The sequence below is a fragment of the Lipotes vexillifer genome, unplaced genomic scaffold (assembly GCF_000442215.2).
Source record: "Lipotes vexillifer unplaced genomic scaffold, Lipotes_vexillifer_v1.1 scaffold1859, whole genome shotgun sequence".
Taxonomy (NCBI): Eukaryota; Metazoa; Chordata; class Mammalia; order Artiodactyla; family Lipotidae; genus Lipotes; species Lipotes vexillifer.
The window spans coordinates 358,364-371,722 of NW_006794609.1; positions in this window are offsets into that span (position 1 = coordinate 358,364).

Below are 13,359 nucleotides of genomic sequence, written 5' to 3' on the forward strand. Positions count from 1 at the left end.
TCTCTAAATTCCAGGCAGCATCTTTAATATTAAAGAGCATTCTTCTTCCTCCCTTAATTCAAATATAATGTAGATGTAGTGGTTGGAAATCCACCAGCCATTTTTGCCTCTGATATGACCTTGGGAATAGAAAGTTTGCCAAGAAACAAGATTAAGGAGTCTTGTATCCTTGTAGATATGGAGTGGCATACTGGTACTAACATGCCTACTTCCAGACTTTTTCAAGATCAGGGAAAAGAAAACTCCTATCTTGTTTAACTCCTGTTATCTTGTATGTTTTGAAATTCTCATAAGGTGATTTGTCATAACTAAAATAATTGGAATCTAGAAGATTTCTGCACATGACAGAACTAAAAATATGTGACATTAGAATCATAGCAGATGTGTCACAAGTGTTAAGTACTCAAATATTGAAGGCTGACAATCTGATGATGCTTGTTATAAAATGAAAGTTGTCTCATTCCATTTTCAGATAGAGTCAAAAGCAGCATTAAGAGAAATAGTTGAAACTTTAAAATGTTGGTCTTGTTCATCCATTTTTGCCATTGCTATCAAAGTCTTTCAAGAGAGAAGTAGTCAGCTAGAATTAGCCAATCAGTCTTCAAGTGGGGATAGAAGAGAATGAAGCTTTGCTAAAGGAAGCATATTCAGTGGCTAATTATCACAAAATCTGGAGTCTTGACAGATTGGAAAAAAGAGTAGGGGCTTCCCTGGTGGCGCAGTGGTTGAGAGTCCGCCTGCCGATGCAGGGGACACGGGTTCGTGCCCCGGTCCGGGAAGATCCCACATGTCGTGGAGCGGCTCGGCCCATGAGCCATGGCCACTGAGCCTGCGCATCCAGAGCCTGTGCTCTGCAACGGGAGAGGCCACAGCAGTGAGAGGCCCACGTACCAAAAAAAAAAAAAAAAGGAATAAAGAGTGTCTGTTTCCCAAACAATATTCCTATAATTTTTTTCTTGTAAATCAGAAGACTTAACAGATAGTAAGATTAAATATTTATGACTGACTTGCAACTAGGTGCGGCCACATTATTAAATTTGGTCAAAAGGTAATTTGATGTAACACGTGCAGTTTTGGGGAACTAATCTTGAATGAAAAGGACATTAAAATGTATTTTCTTATTTCCTATTGGCTGAATGTAAATATAATAGCTAGAGCTCCAACAATTTGGAACCTAACATGGCCTTCAGGATAGGAGCCAAATATGATAGAGCATCATAGCTGAATAAGCCTGGCACTCTGACCAAGTAGAACATTCATGGCAGTCCTGGATTTCCATGCTTTCTGAATAAGAGAGAAGATTAAGTTCTAATAAGAATGTTGGGGCTTCCCTGGTGGCGCAGTGGTTGAAGGTCCGCCTGCTGATGCAGGGGACGTGGGTTTGTTCTCCGGTCCGGGAAGATCCTACATGTGGCAGAGAGGCTGGGCCCGTGAGCCATGGTCGCTGAGCCTGCACATCTGGAGCCTGTGCTCCGCAAAGGGAGACGTCACAACAGTGAGAGGCCCACGTACCGCAAAAAAAATAAAATAAAATAAATAATAATAATAATAATGTTGGTGAGGATGTAAATTGGTGCAGCCACTATGGAAACAGTATGGAGGTTCCTTAAAAAAACTAAAAATAGAACTACTATATGATCCAGCAATTGCACTTCTGGGTATATATGCAGAAAAAAAAAAGAAAAGAAAACTCTGATTCTATAAGATACACGTACTCCATTGTTCATAGCAGTACTATTTACAATAACCAAGACATGGAAACAATCCAAGTGTCCATCAAGAGATGACTGACTTAAGAAGATGTGGTATTTATACACAATGAAATAGTACCATTTGCAGCAACATGGATGGACCTAGAAAATATAATGCTTAGTGAAATTATTCAGAGAGAGAAAGATAAATACTGTATGATAACATTTATACATGGAATCTAAAAACTAATACAAAAATTCCATATTTAAAACATAAATAGACTCACAGATATAGAAAAAAAGCTATGGTTACCACAGGGGAAAGGGAAGGGGGGAAGGACAAATTTGGAATATGGGATTAACAGATAAATCTACTCTACATAAAATAGATAAGCAACAAGAATTTACTGTATAGCACAGGGAGTTATACCCAATATCCTGTAATTAACTATATTGTAATATAATCTGCAAAAAAAAAAAAATGACTAACTATGCTGTACACCTGTAACTAACACAATATTGTAAATCAACTATACCTCAATAATAAAATAGACTTCTATAATTTGGTTTGCTTCTGATACTCATATAAAAACCCAACTATGGAATAATTGTGAGAAGTAAAGTGCTAAAGAAACATTGACATAAAGGAAGTCAAGGGACTGTTAACAGAAAGCAAACAAATAGAAATACACACTGCATTTATATACATGGTAATTTTCGGTTAAAATATCAAGATAAAATAAAATAAAATTATATTCTAATAAAAGGTCTAATTTCTCCTCCTCAAAATTAAAAGTCATAAACAAATGTATGCTAAACAAAACAGTTAAATATTTAAGATTGGAATTATTTGAAATGCATGCTTTCCATCAGTATATTTGATTACGTAAGCTGAAAAAAAATTAAAACTTCTAAAAATCTGAGGGATAAATAAAATTATAAGAGATTAAAATCAAAGTGATATTAGACATTTGGAGAGAAAAATAAGCACCACAGATTTTACACTGATGGTGTCTGCCGACACCTGGGTATGCTGAGCTTTCATTTTCAAGGCTCCACAGGGTACATGGCTGCACAGGAGAAAATGTATAGTGCTCACTCAGGTTTGGAGCAGTAATTGGAAATTAATCAGAATTTAAGATCCAATGGGATTTACTCCTTGCAAAAAAAGATAAATAAAAATAATAATAAATCCACAATACAAGGCTAGAAGATGAGTCATTTCTGATCTCAATGGCTCTATATGGATTAGTGCTGAAGAGAGCATCTTCCAGGACAATTTATAACCACAAGTCAGTCCTTACATAATTTTGTGTATTTAATCCATATTACCCTTATTTTGTGATAAAAACATCTCATGGGGAGAATTTAAATGAAAAGATTCCTAGGTTAGTAGTGATTCAAATGACTGGTAGGACTGAATGCACATTCCTTATGGAGGAAGACAACTTCAGCCCACTGTCAAAAACCACATAATCAGCATGGCAGCAGGACATCCTACAAGAGAGTTAGGATATTATCAGACAGAAAAATGAGTTCCATAAGGTTTTAGTTATATAGATCATCTGATAAAGATTATAAAATAAGAATGTCCAAAATTTTTTTTAAATTAAAGAGTGGTTTTAAATATTGAGCAAGAAACTAGAGATAATCATAATGAAAAATAGTACATTTAAAACTTTTAGTACAAATTGTTGTTGTAATTGAAATAGAAAACTAATGGAAGAGTTAGAGAGTAGATGAAAGTCAGCAGAAGATAGAATTAGAGCATTAAAAGTTGATTCAAAGAAATTTTCTAGAACACTTTATTATGGTGAAACAAAGAGATAGGAAACTACAAGATACTGACTCATTGATAACAGAATGGGAAGTCCGATATACATAATATTGTCAGAGATAATATAAATAATTAAAAAGAAAAAAATACCCATGTGGTAATGGATGAAATTTCTCTAAAGCCAAAGGCACTATGAGTGTACCAAAGAAGTTCAATGAACTTCAAACAATAAATTAAAAGAAAACCAAACCTGGACATTCATAATAGTAAAACTTCAAAAAATAAAGACAAGCAGAATGAAAAGACAGGTAACTTATAGAGGAATAACAGTGGGATCCATGGGTAACTTCTCAGCATCAACAACAGCAGTTAAAAGACAGTAGAATAATAATGTCAGGGTTTTGAAAGAATATAAATGTCAAGTAACCTTATCCTGTTTATTTTTATTTTATTTTGATATTATAGGAATTACAGTTGAGTTTAATAACTTTAGATTTAAATTTAATAGGATCATAATGTTTTTTTCCTTTGATTGGTATATACAATGAATCATATTGATAAATTACTGGGTTTTTATTTTGCTATAATACATTGTAAGATTCATTTAGCTAAAATTTAATTAGTACTTTTTCATAAATAACATGGCCTAGAGTTTCCTTTCATTTATTTGTTTTCTTTATTCTTTCTCAAGTTTTGGAATTAAAGTGAAGTTGATGTTTTAAGTGTTTTGAGATTTTCTCCTTTTGTTCTACGTCCTGGGATAGATATGATAATGTCTATGCATAATGCAATAAAAAGATCATTTTTCCACTACTTAGCCAGATACAGTTAAATAGTTGTGCTTCGAATATGTTCTCTTGCCTGCTTTGCACCTGTTCTACATGCACTCTATACTCCAAATGCCCAAAATAATTCTATCATTAATCCATGACTAGAATGCCTGTGATATCGTGCTTTATTGCTAATAATGTTTGTATTTTAAAGAATCATTCCAAAGGCCATCTCCTTAATAGTATCTTCCCTAAACATTGCATCAAGACGCACGTATACAACCCCAATAGCAATTCACATATCCTCCCATTAGTATACCCTATTGGAGTGATTTGTTTATATGTCTGTTCCATGCTCTAAGCATTAGTAACACTATTGGATCCCCTGTGGATTTTTGATTGAGAAAAACTCAGTAAACAGATCATAGCTTCAGACACCAGGAAGTCTAACATATTCTTTCATTACTGGGCTTCTGAGGTTATGAAACCAGAGATACAGAGAAGAATTGAGGAGCACATTCTTGATTAACAGAAACTGACTACTTTTACAGAATCAACATTGTTTTTATTGCCCCATATATTTTGAACATCTCTGAAATTGAAGTGGTTCTGAATTATGATATAGAAACTCATATCTTCATACAAACTCAGATGGATAAATTGTTAGAAGTGCTCATGGAATGTGCCTTGGATATCCCAATAATGCTTCAAGTCCACTGGCTTAATAAGAATTCTCAAAATTTGATCTCTGATCTCATAATATTTCTTATTGTGATATTTTTGTAAAGGTCGAATGTCAACATTTTTATAATTACCTTTCAAAGCGTTCATTCTCCCAAGTATTTTTGAAAATAAATATTAATACTTTCATTTGAATACATAAGTAGAAAAAACTGAATACATGGAAAACATTTTATACTAGCTCTCAAAGCTGGTAGTATATTTCTTATCAAAAGCATATTGCAACATCTAATTTTTTTTTTTTCTTTTTTTTTTTTTTTGCTGTATGCGGGCCTCTCACTGTTGTGGCCTCTCCCGCTGTGGAGCACAGGCTCCGGACGCGCAGGCTCAGCAGCCATGGCCCACGGGCCCAGCCGCTCCGTGGCATGCGGGATCCTCCCACACCGGGGCATGAACCCAAGTTCCCTGCATTGGCAGGTGGACCCCCAACCACTGCACCACCAGGGAAGCCCCAACATCTAATTTTTATTCATCCACATATTAACTAGGGAATCATAGTGCATACTAAGAAATCTTTTTTCAAATATCAAATCGACTCAGTGTTTTCCTGTTTAACTTGATTAAAGAAGCAAAATTATTCTAAGTATAGTATTTTTAGGGAAACACTTCTTTTAAGAATTAATTCACATTTTTAAATTTTCAACACAAAGTGCTTATTTTTTCAGTATTCTATGCTAAATATGCAAGGATGGTGTTAATAACTCCAATACACCATGGAAAAAGCACCAACTCAAGCATAAAAATTTGGAATCAAGTTTTTCTATTTACCACTGGGGTGGTCAAGGAAAAATTACTTAATTTCTTTGAATCCAATTTCTTTACTTTTAAAATGTCGATAGTAATAATAACAAAAGCTAGAAAAAGACCTCAGAGGAAATAAGTATTGAGTAGATTATGGTGCTACCCATCACATAATTTAAAACTAAAACTTATATATACTAACCAGAGAGCACATGCTATCAGATCAGGAACACACACACACACACACACACACACACACACACACACAACCCTCATATCTTCTTTGTTCAAGTCTCTTACACTCATTTTGGAGAGGCAGTCATTTAAGAACATTTCATCAAGCTTATTTTTTATATTAATGTAAATCTTCACTACTAAGTAGGTAAAACTGGCTCTCTTACTTGATTTTCTTAAAAGATTGGGATTCTTGAGATTTTTAAGTGATGAATACTGAAAACAATTACAAACATGATTTATATATTTTCACACTAGTGAAAGGTGAAGTTTAAGATAGTGGTTGTTGTTTTTGCATCAAATATTAATGCTTTAATTTTTTAAAAATATGCATAAACAATGATCTTTACAGAGTGCTAGAGGTCATAAACTGTCCTGTATTATAAATGGCAATTGTCTCCATTATACACACAAGCATTAATCGCAAAATCACAATTCCTTTTTATATTTGATGAACAAATATTTTAACATAGTAAGAACTGCTTATGCAAAATGTCTGTGGAAGACCAGATGTTATTTTGGTCAACTTTAAAAATTTTTAGAATGTATATTTAGGTTTCTTAAATGCTGTAATCATTCATGATTTTAAAAATGATGTCTATGATTTTTTTTTAACATATACCAGGTAAAGTACTGTACTCTGTACTTTGCATTTAATCTTTTCAACAATGGTGATGTTTGGTACTCTTACCCCTCCTCAACCCTATTTACTTATAAAGAAATTGAGGTTCAGACAGATGAAAAGCAAATTCTATGGTGCCTTACTTAATGCATTTAACAGCAATACAATATAAACTTGAAAAATAACAGTTTATGCAGAAGAAAAGAAGGGTAGGAGAAGATTCCTCTGAAAAGGTGGGAACTTAACATGAGAGCAGTCTTGTAACAAAAGGATGAGAATGGAAGAATAAAGCAAGAAAATAAAAAAAAAATTAATATCTTGAACAACTACTACATTACAAACAATTTAAGTTGAATCCTTACAGTAAATTTAGAGATGAAGACTCTGAGAGTTGTTCAAGATCAGAGGTTTAGAATAGCTGAAGTAAGCATTTAAATACGAACTGTTTGACTCCAGAAGTCTTCTGCCTGATTACTGAATTAAACTTGGCTTACAGGCCTTCCTTCCTAAAAATTGCACACCAGACATCAAGACTAATATCTATGCATTGTAAAGGAAGAAAAAAAAAGTATCTATAATAGTCAAATTCATAATCAAAATCATACTACTTATTTATCACTTTGCTCAAAATAGGTAACAAAGAGGTCCATGCAAACATTACAGATGACGTTATGGAGAGAATGGCCAACCTTCCAAATATCTACGGTTGTGGATAGAGAGAGTTAGGGGTTGTGTATTAACTGGAGTGGACTGAAAAAACAAAAAAAAAACAAAAAAAAATTCTAATTTACAAGTTTTTATATATCTCATTTTATATATATATATATATATATATATATATATATATATATATATATATATGTATGTATGTATATATATACATTTTATTTTTTTTAAAACTTTGATTTTACTGTGAATTGTGAGTGCAGGACCAATCCAGATACTGGTCAGAAGGGGTTTGGGTGAGTCTAGGTCAGTACTCTCAGCAATGAATAATACTCATTATTTTTACTTTTATTTATATTTGAGTTTGAAATTATGTTCACTTCATACCACGGTTGTCAAAACTGGATCCTATAGAATCTCCTTTTTTGAGGAAATATTTTGTTAGTAATCTCTATTCACAAATAGAACCTGCCTGATCATGTCATAGTCACAGTGTAATGTAGTAAGCTCCGTTAATAGGCTGATGCCAAATGTTTTGAAATGTTTCATTTTCATTTTTCTTTCAGTATAAAGCAAAACCCTTTAAATATGTATTTTATCTCACTCTTAAAACTTGTTCGGATATATATAACCTATTTTATTTTGATATCTGATATGTCTAGGATATTTCGTTAACTAGGCAGACCACCACACTGATTGACTGCATTATTTGGGAGTTGTGGACAACTTTCATTAAACCAGGTTGGGACAGGCATGGAAGAAATGAAATCTGGAGTTTTTCTGACACTCCCAGGTAATGGTGCTGACAAAGATTGTCTAATTCAAAGAGAATCATGTGTCCAGGAGTACAACAAATACTGATGACAATAACAGATAGGAAATAGAGCAGTACATTATCCAACAGTAATGAAAATGGGAGAATAAAAATGTAGTAAAAAAGGAGTGAACATCAGAGATTCCTATCAAAATACCTATATTCTAGATGTTTTTCTTTGATTTCTTTGGGGATTTGTTTTGTTAGCTGATATCTAGTTACATATATGAATTATTTTAAATTTCTAGGACATTTCCTTTGAAGTTATAAGGTTTTTACTTCATATAATTCATATACATCTAGATTTGAAAGATGAGTCTTTCTGAAACTTATGTCTGAAAATAGAGATGGAAGACTCTTGATAATGTCAATCAGGGTTAGATTTACTAGATTGTAGAAGTACTTGAATTCTAAGAAATTTAGTTTATACTTTATTCAATAATTTTGGGGTAGTGGTGGAATATTAATAAGGTTGATTTTTTGGAAAAATATAACTATTCCAGAGAAAATCAATCAATTACTTGTGAATAGCTGAATTATTTGACAAGAAAACTATTTGAGATTAGTCTAGTATAATCACAAGTTACTGAAAAATAGAAATAGATGCAAGACATATTGCAAAGATAGAGTTTCAAGGAAGGAAAGACCCAAATAAGTTACTTATGAACAAGCTGTGCATGAATTAAAATAGAAATGTATATAATAACAATAATTGTATCATTGTTTTACAGTTGCACCCTGTATTTGAAAAGTCCATTTTTCATTTTCCTACCATCCTTTGATTTGAGTGATAAGAGTTCTTTGTTCAGATGAAGTCTCATTTATGATTCTAATGTGTGTTGGGAGAACCTTCTCCTCTGTCTTATTTATAGTTACATTTCTTGTTTCTACTATTCAGTACTTATGTGTTTCAGTATTTTAGTAATAAATTATCTTTTAAATGAGAGATGTAGAAGATGATGGTAGATAGATTTATAGACAGGTAGATCTATAGACAGATAGAAATTGAAACAAAAATGCCAGTCTGAGAGTAGAAAAGAGAAAAAAACATATCAGAAAGACTTGGCATTCAAACTTTGGTAACAGTTATTTAAAAGCATTAATTGAATGAATTTTAATAAATAATTTTGATTAATTAAGATATCAGAATGGGAAACCTGTTAACATCCTCAATCCTTAGACATGTGCTAATTATTTACCTAATCATCATTTCCTCTTTGTGAAGTTGAGTTAATTTAAACTAATGATATCACCATGTCCATTTCACATTTTGAGCCTTCCTAGGATGAAATATGAAATGGCAAATAGAACTGAAAAATGTTGGCATTTCAGCTCTTTTTAAAAAATAAATATACAACCAGAGCATGTAAATTCACTGTCACTTCATATAGTAGCAATCTAACCTAAAATGAAGATGAAACAGCTTTGCTGGCTGGAATGAAGATATCAACTGCATTAAATTAGATTTTTCGCTACTTAAGTGAAAGACAGTTTTTCCAGTATCTGAATTACCTGCCTCAAATCATTTCATAAATTGGACTAAATGGTATTGAATTCTGGGGTTGTTTTTCTATTCCCTTTGGTTGACACAAAGTTCAGTGTTCCATCTCTTCTTTAACTATGAGAGAAACTGTAATAACAGTATATAAGTAATGTAGAAATACAATGTTTCAAATTGCATTTGTATCCCCAATGTCTACTTCAGACTTGTTCCAAGAAAAGCATATATTTTGAGTAGTTTTAAGGGGCTCTCTTTTGAATTGATAATAACTTATTTAATGAGATCCACATTTTCTCTTTCGAAAATAAGAGGAAAATAATTCTTCCTTGTTCTCTTTTCAGTATAATTGTCTAGAGAATATTTGGTACTTATACTGATCACCTCAGTTTCTGCAGTGTTAGAATATATATTTTAACTGCAAGTACTTATATATGTATATATACACACAAATATGTATATATCTATACTCTTACCATTCATCTTAATATTATCATGGTGATAGTTTCCTAAATCCAAGTTTATTTATCTGTATATAAGGTAGGGAGGTGAAAATAAATTTCTACTCAAAATCCTCCTATTGTGATATCATTATATGTACACAGGGAAACAGTTATAAATATGCCCACCATACACAGATAAATAGATTAATAAAAATGAGAATATGGCAGGAAGTAGGGTAAACTAGTAATTCAATATTTATATTTTTCTCTAAGCAATATAGGGAAAACAAAAATGAAATGCTTAATAAATGTATTTTGAATAACAACAGAAATTTAAAAGTTCTATTATTGATTTATTATTAAATCAATTGTAACTTTAATAAAAATCATTTCTAAGGGAGATATATTGAGACCCTACTCTGAGCCAATCTTATGTCATAGGAACTAAAAGAGTGTTTCGTTATTGTAAACACTGTATTTTCGGAGTCTGCTAATCTAGTTGGAATATACAAGTAGTAGTTACTCTGTTGAATTGAATTTATAGTAACATTGTTGTTAGTGAAATTAGACAGTTACTACTAAACTGCACTGATGTTTTTGTTTTGCCATTCATGCAATACTAACTTTACAATTCCATAAATTATACCTTTTATTATTTTTAAAAATAAAACTTTTTAATTTAATTTAAAATTAATTCTAGGTTTTTAAGGATCTAACCAATTGATCTTAAGTCAGTTTCTTTTTTCCCTTACATTTGAATTTACCAAAGTAAAATCAAGTTACCTGAACATTCGACTATATTGTTATTGGTTTCTATAGAGTTTAAAAGAAGCTATTGGGCCTTCAAGGCATTTAATCAAAGCTATGTTCCATTAGCTAGAATAATCAGAATTTGGACTCATCTATTGAATCATTTTTATCATTTTATCAGATCATTCCCTTATGGAGATTGTTGATTTACTTGCTCTTACACATTACACTTTAATGCCAGACCATCAAACACTTAATCATTATATATATAGTTATAAAACATATAAGAAAATGAGAAAACTTCCTTGTCCTATTAATGGATATATGTAAATGCACACACACACACACACACACACACACACACACACACACACATAATTTATTTCTGATATTATAGATATTGTTATCTCCAGGATCCAATCTTCAGCCCTGTATTTTCTCATAGCATGCACTGACTCTTGATAATTTTTCAATAAAGACAATAACAAAGATGGCAGTTACAATTTATAATGTGATGGTTATGTGTCAGACACTGATTAAGACTCAACATTAAGTATTATGTTTAAGTTAATTGCCATTAGGTATTGTGTACTGTAAATTTTTAAGATAATAAAGTAGAACATATTTATGGAATAACACTTAGGATAAACAGATGAGTAATAACAAACAAAATAAAATGCCACCATCTGGAAACAGCCACAGTAGAACTGTTTTCTGGGTTTTGTTTTGTTTTGTTGAGTATGTGGTGTGTGTAGTTGCCTTATTACCACATGGACCAGATCTTTTTCTCAAGGCTTTCTCTGTTCTTAGGTATTATATTTTTGTTATTCTTTGCCAATCAAGGGGAAAAAATAGAAACTTGTTAGGTTTTCTTTTGTTATATATATAGATTATTGTTTTTTTGCATTATTTTTCCCTAATTTTCTATTCCTTTCTCCTACTAGATATGTTGCCAGTGTCATGACTTCATGTTTGGCTTTTGCAATGGTATGTTAAGAAAACATCAACCTAGTGTCCAAAAGGATTGTACAAATTGTACATTCATTTAATAATTTATAATTAAACAGATACACATTGAGTGATAATCATATGTCAGACACTGTTCAAATAACAGAGGATCAAATAGCAATCATTATAGATATGCTCCCTCCAAATGTGGTGCTCGCAGGTTGGTGGAGGAAGTGACATTATACATTTATAAATGGCAATAAAACAGGTTTGAAATCAGAAAAAAAAAAAATCAATTCTAGGAAGATACAACTCCAAAGTATTCAATGATTTTCTTTGTTCAAACTTAGAAAGTATTTTTTCAGCAAATTTTCCAGAGTTCATTTATAATTGCTAGTATATTTATGTTAATAAATATGACCTTCCTAGTGAGAAAACAAAATGTTGATATTTTAAAGAAACAGTAAATTACTCACCTGCTCCCATTTCCCTTCATTCTCCTACTCAAGGTTATATTTGAAAATAATGCAAAGGAATAAGTACACATTATTTATACAGTAACTCCTCTACATATGAAGGAGTTCCATTCCAAGAGTGTGTCTGAAAGTCCAATTTGTTTGTAAATCCAACAAAGTTACCTTAGGTACCCAACTAACACAATTGGCTATATAGTATTGTACTGTAATAGGTTTATAATACTTTTCACACAAATAATATATAAAAAACAAACACAAAGAATAAAGACAACATTTTTAATCTTACAGTACAGTACCTTGAAAAGTACAGTAGTACAGTACAACAGCTGGCATACAGGGGCATGTTCACATATTTGAAAGTTCACAACTTGAAGGTACATATGTAGGGGACTTACTGTATAGCTATTTGGGGAACTTGGCATAGAACTATGTCAGTTCCCTAATATTTCACTCCAGGATTAAATTGACTTATTAGTCTCCTAGAGCAGCCATTACAAATTACTATAACCTGGATAGCTTAAAACAACAAAAAAGTTTTCTTTCAGAGTACTGGATACTAGTAATCTGAAATCAAGGTGTCAACATGGCCACCATGCTTCCACTGAAGACTAGGGAAGAAACCTTTCTTGCTTCTTCCTAATTCATGGTACCACCAACAATCCTTGGCATTCCTTGACAATCACTGCATCACTCCAGTTTTTGCATTCATCCATCTTACCTGCTCCAAATCTCCCTCTCCCTATGAGGACAACAGTCATCTGATTTAGAGCCTAACTTAATCTAGTATGATCTCATTCTGACTTGCTTACAACTACAAAGAGCTCCTTTCCAAATAAGGTCATATTCACGGGTTCCAGTGGGCATGATTTTTTGAGGAGGTACTATTCAACTGAGTACATGAACCCACTTAGTCACCAGCAGAACTAGAAAACTTTATCTTCTAATCGTATAAGCATGTAAGAACTCCATAAAAGTAAGAGGAAGATGTTAAATTTTGTATGCCCATCTCAATGTGAATCCATCTCAATCCCTCGGATTAGAAAACATGTCCCTTGTCCTTGGTAAGGAGTATAAAAGGGAGAAAGTGAAAGCACTTTCTCATTGCTGTCTTTGCTGCATATAATAGCCTAAGGTAGGAAAATAGAGAGGAGGAGAGAAGGGTTTAGCTTATAGCACACAATAGGGAAA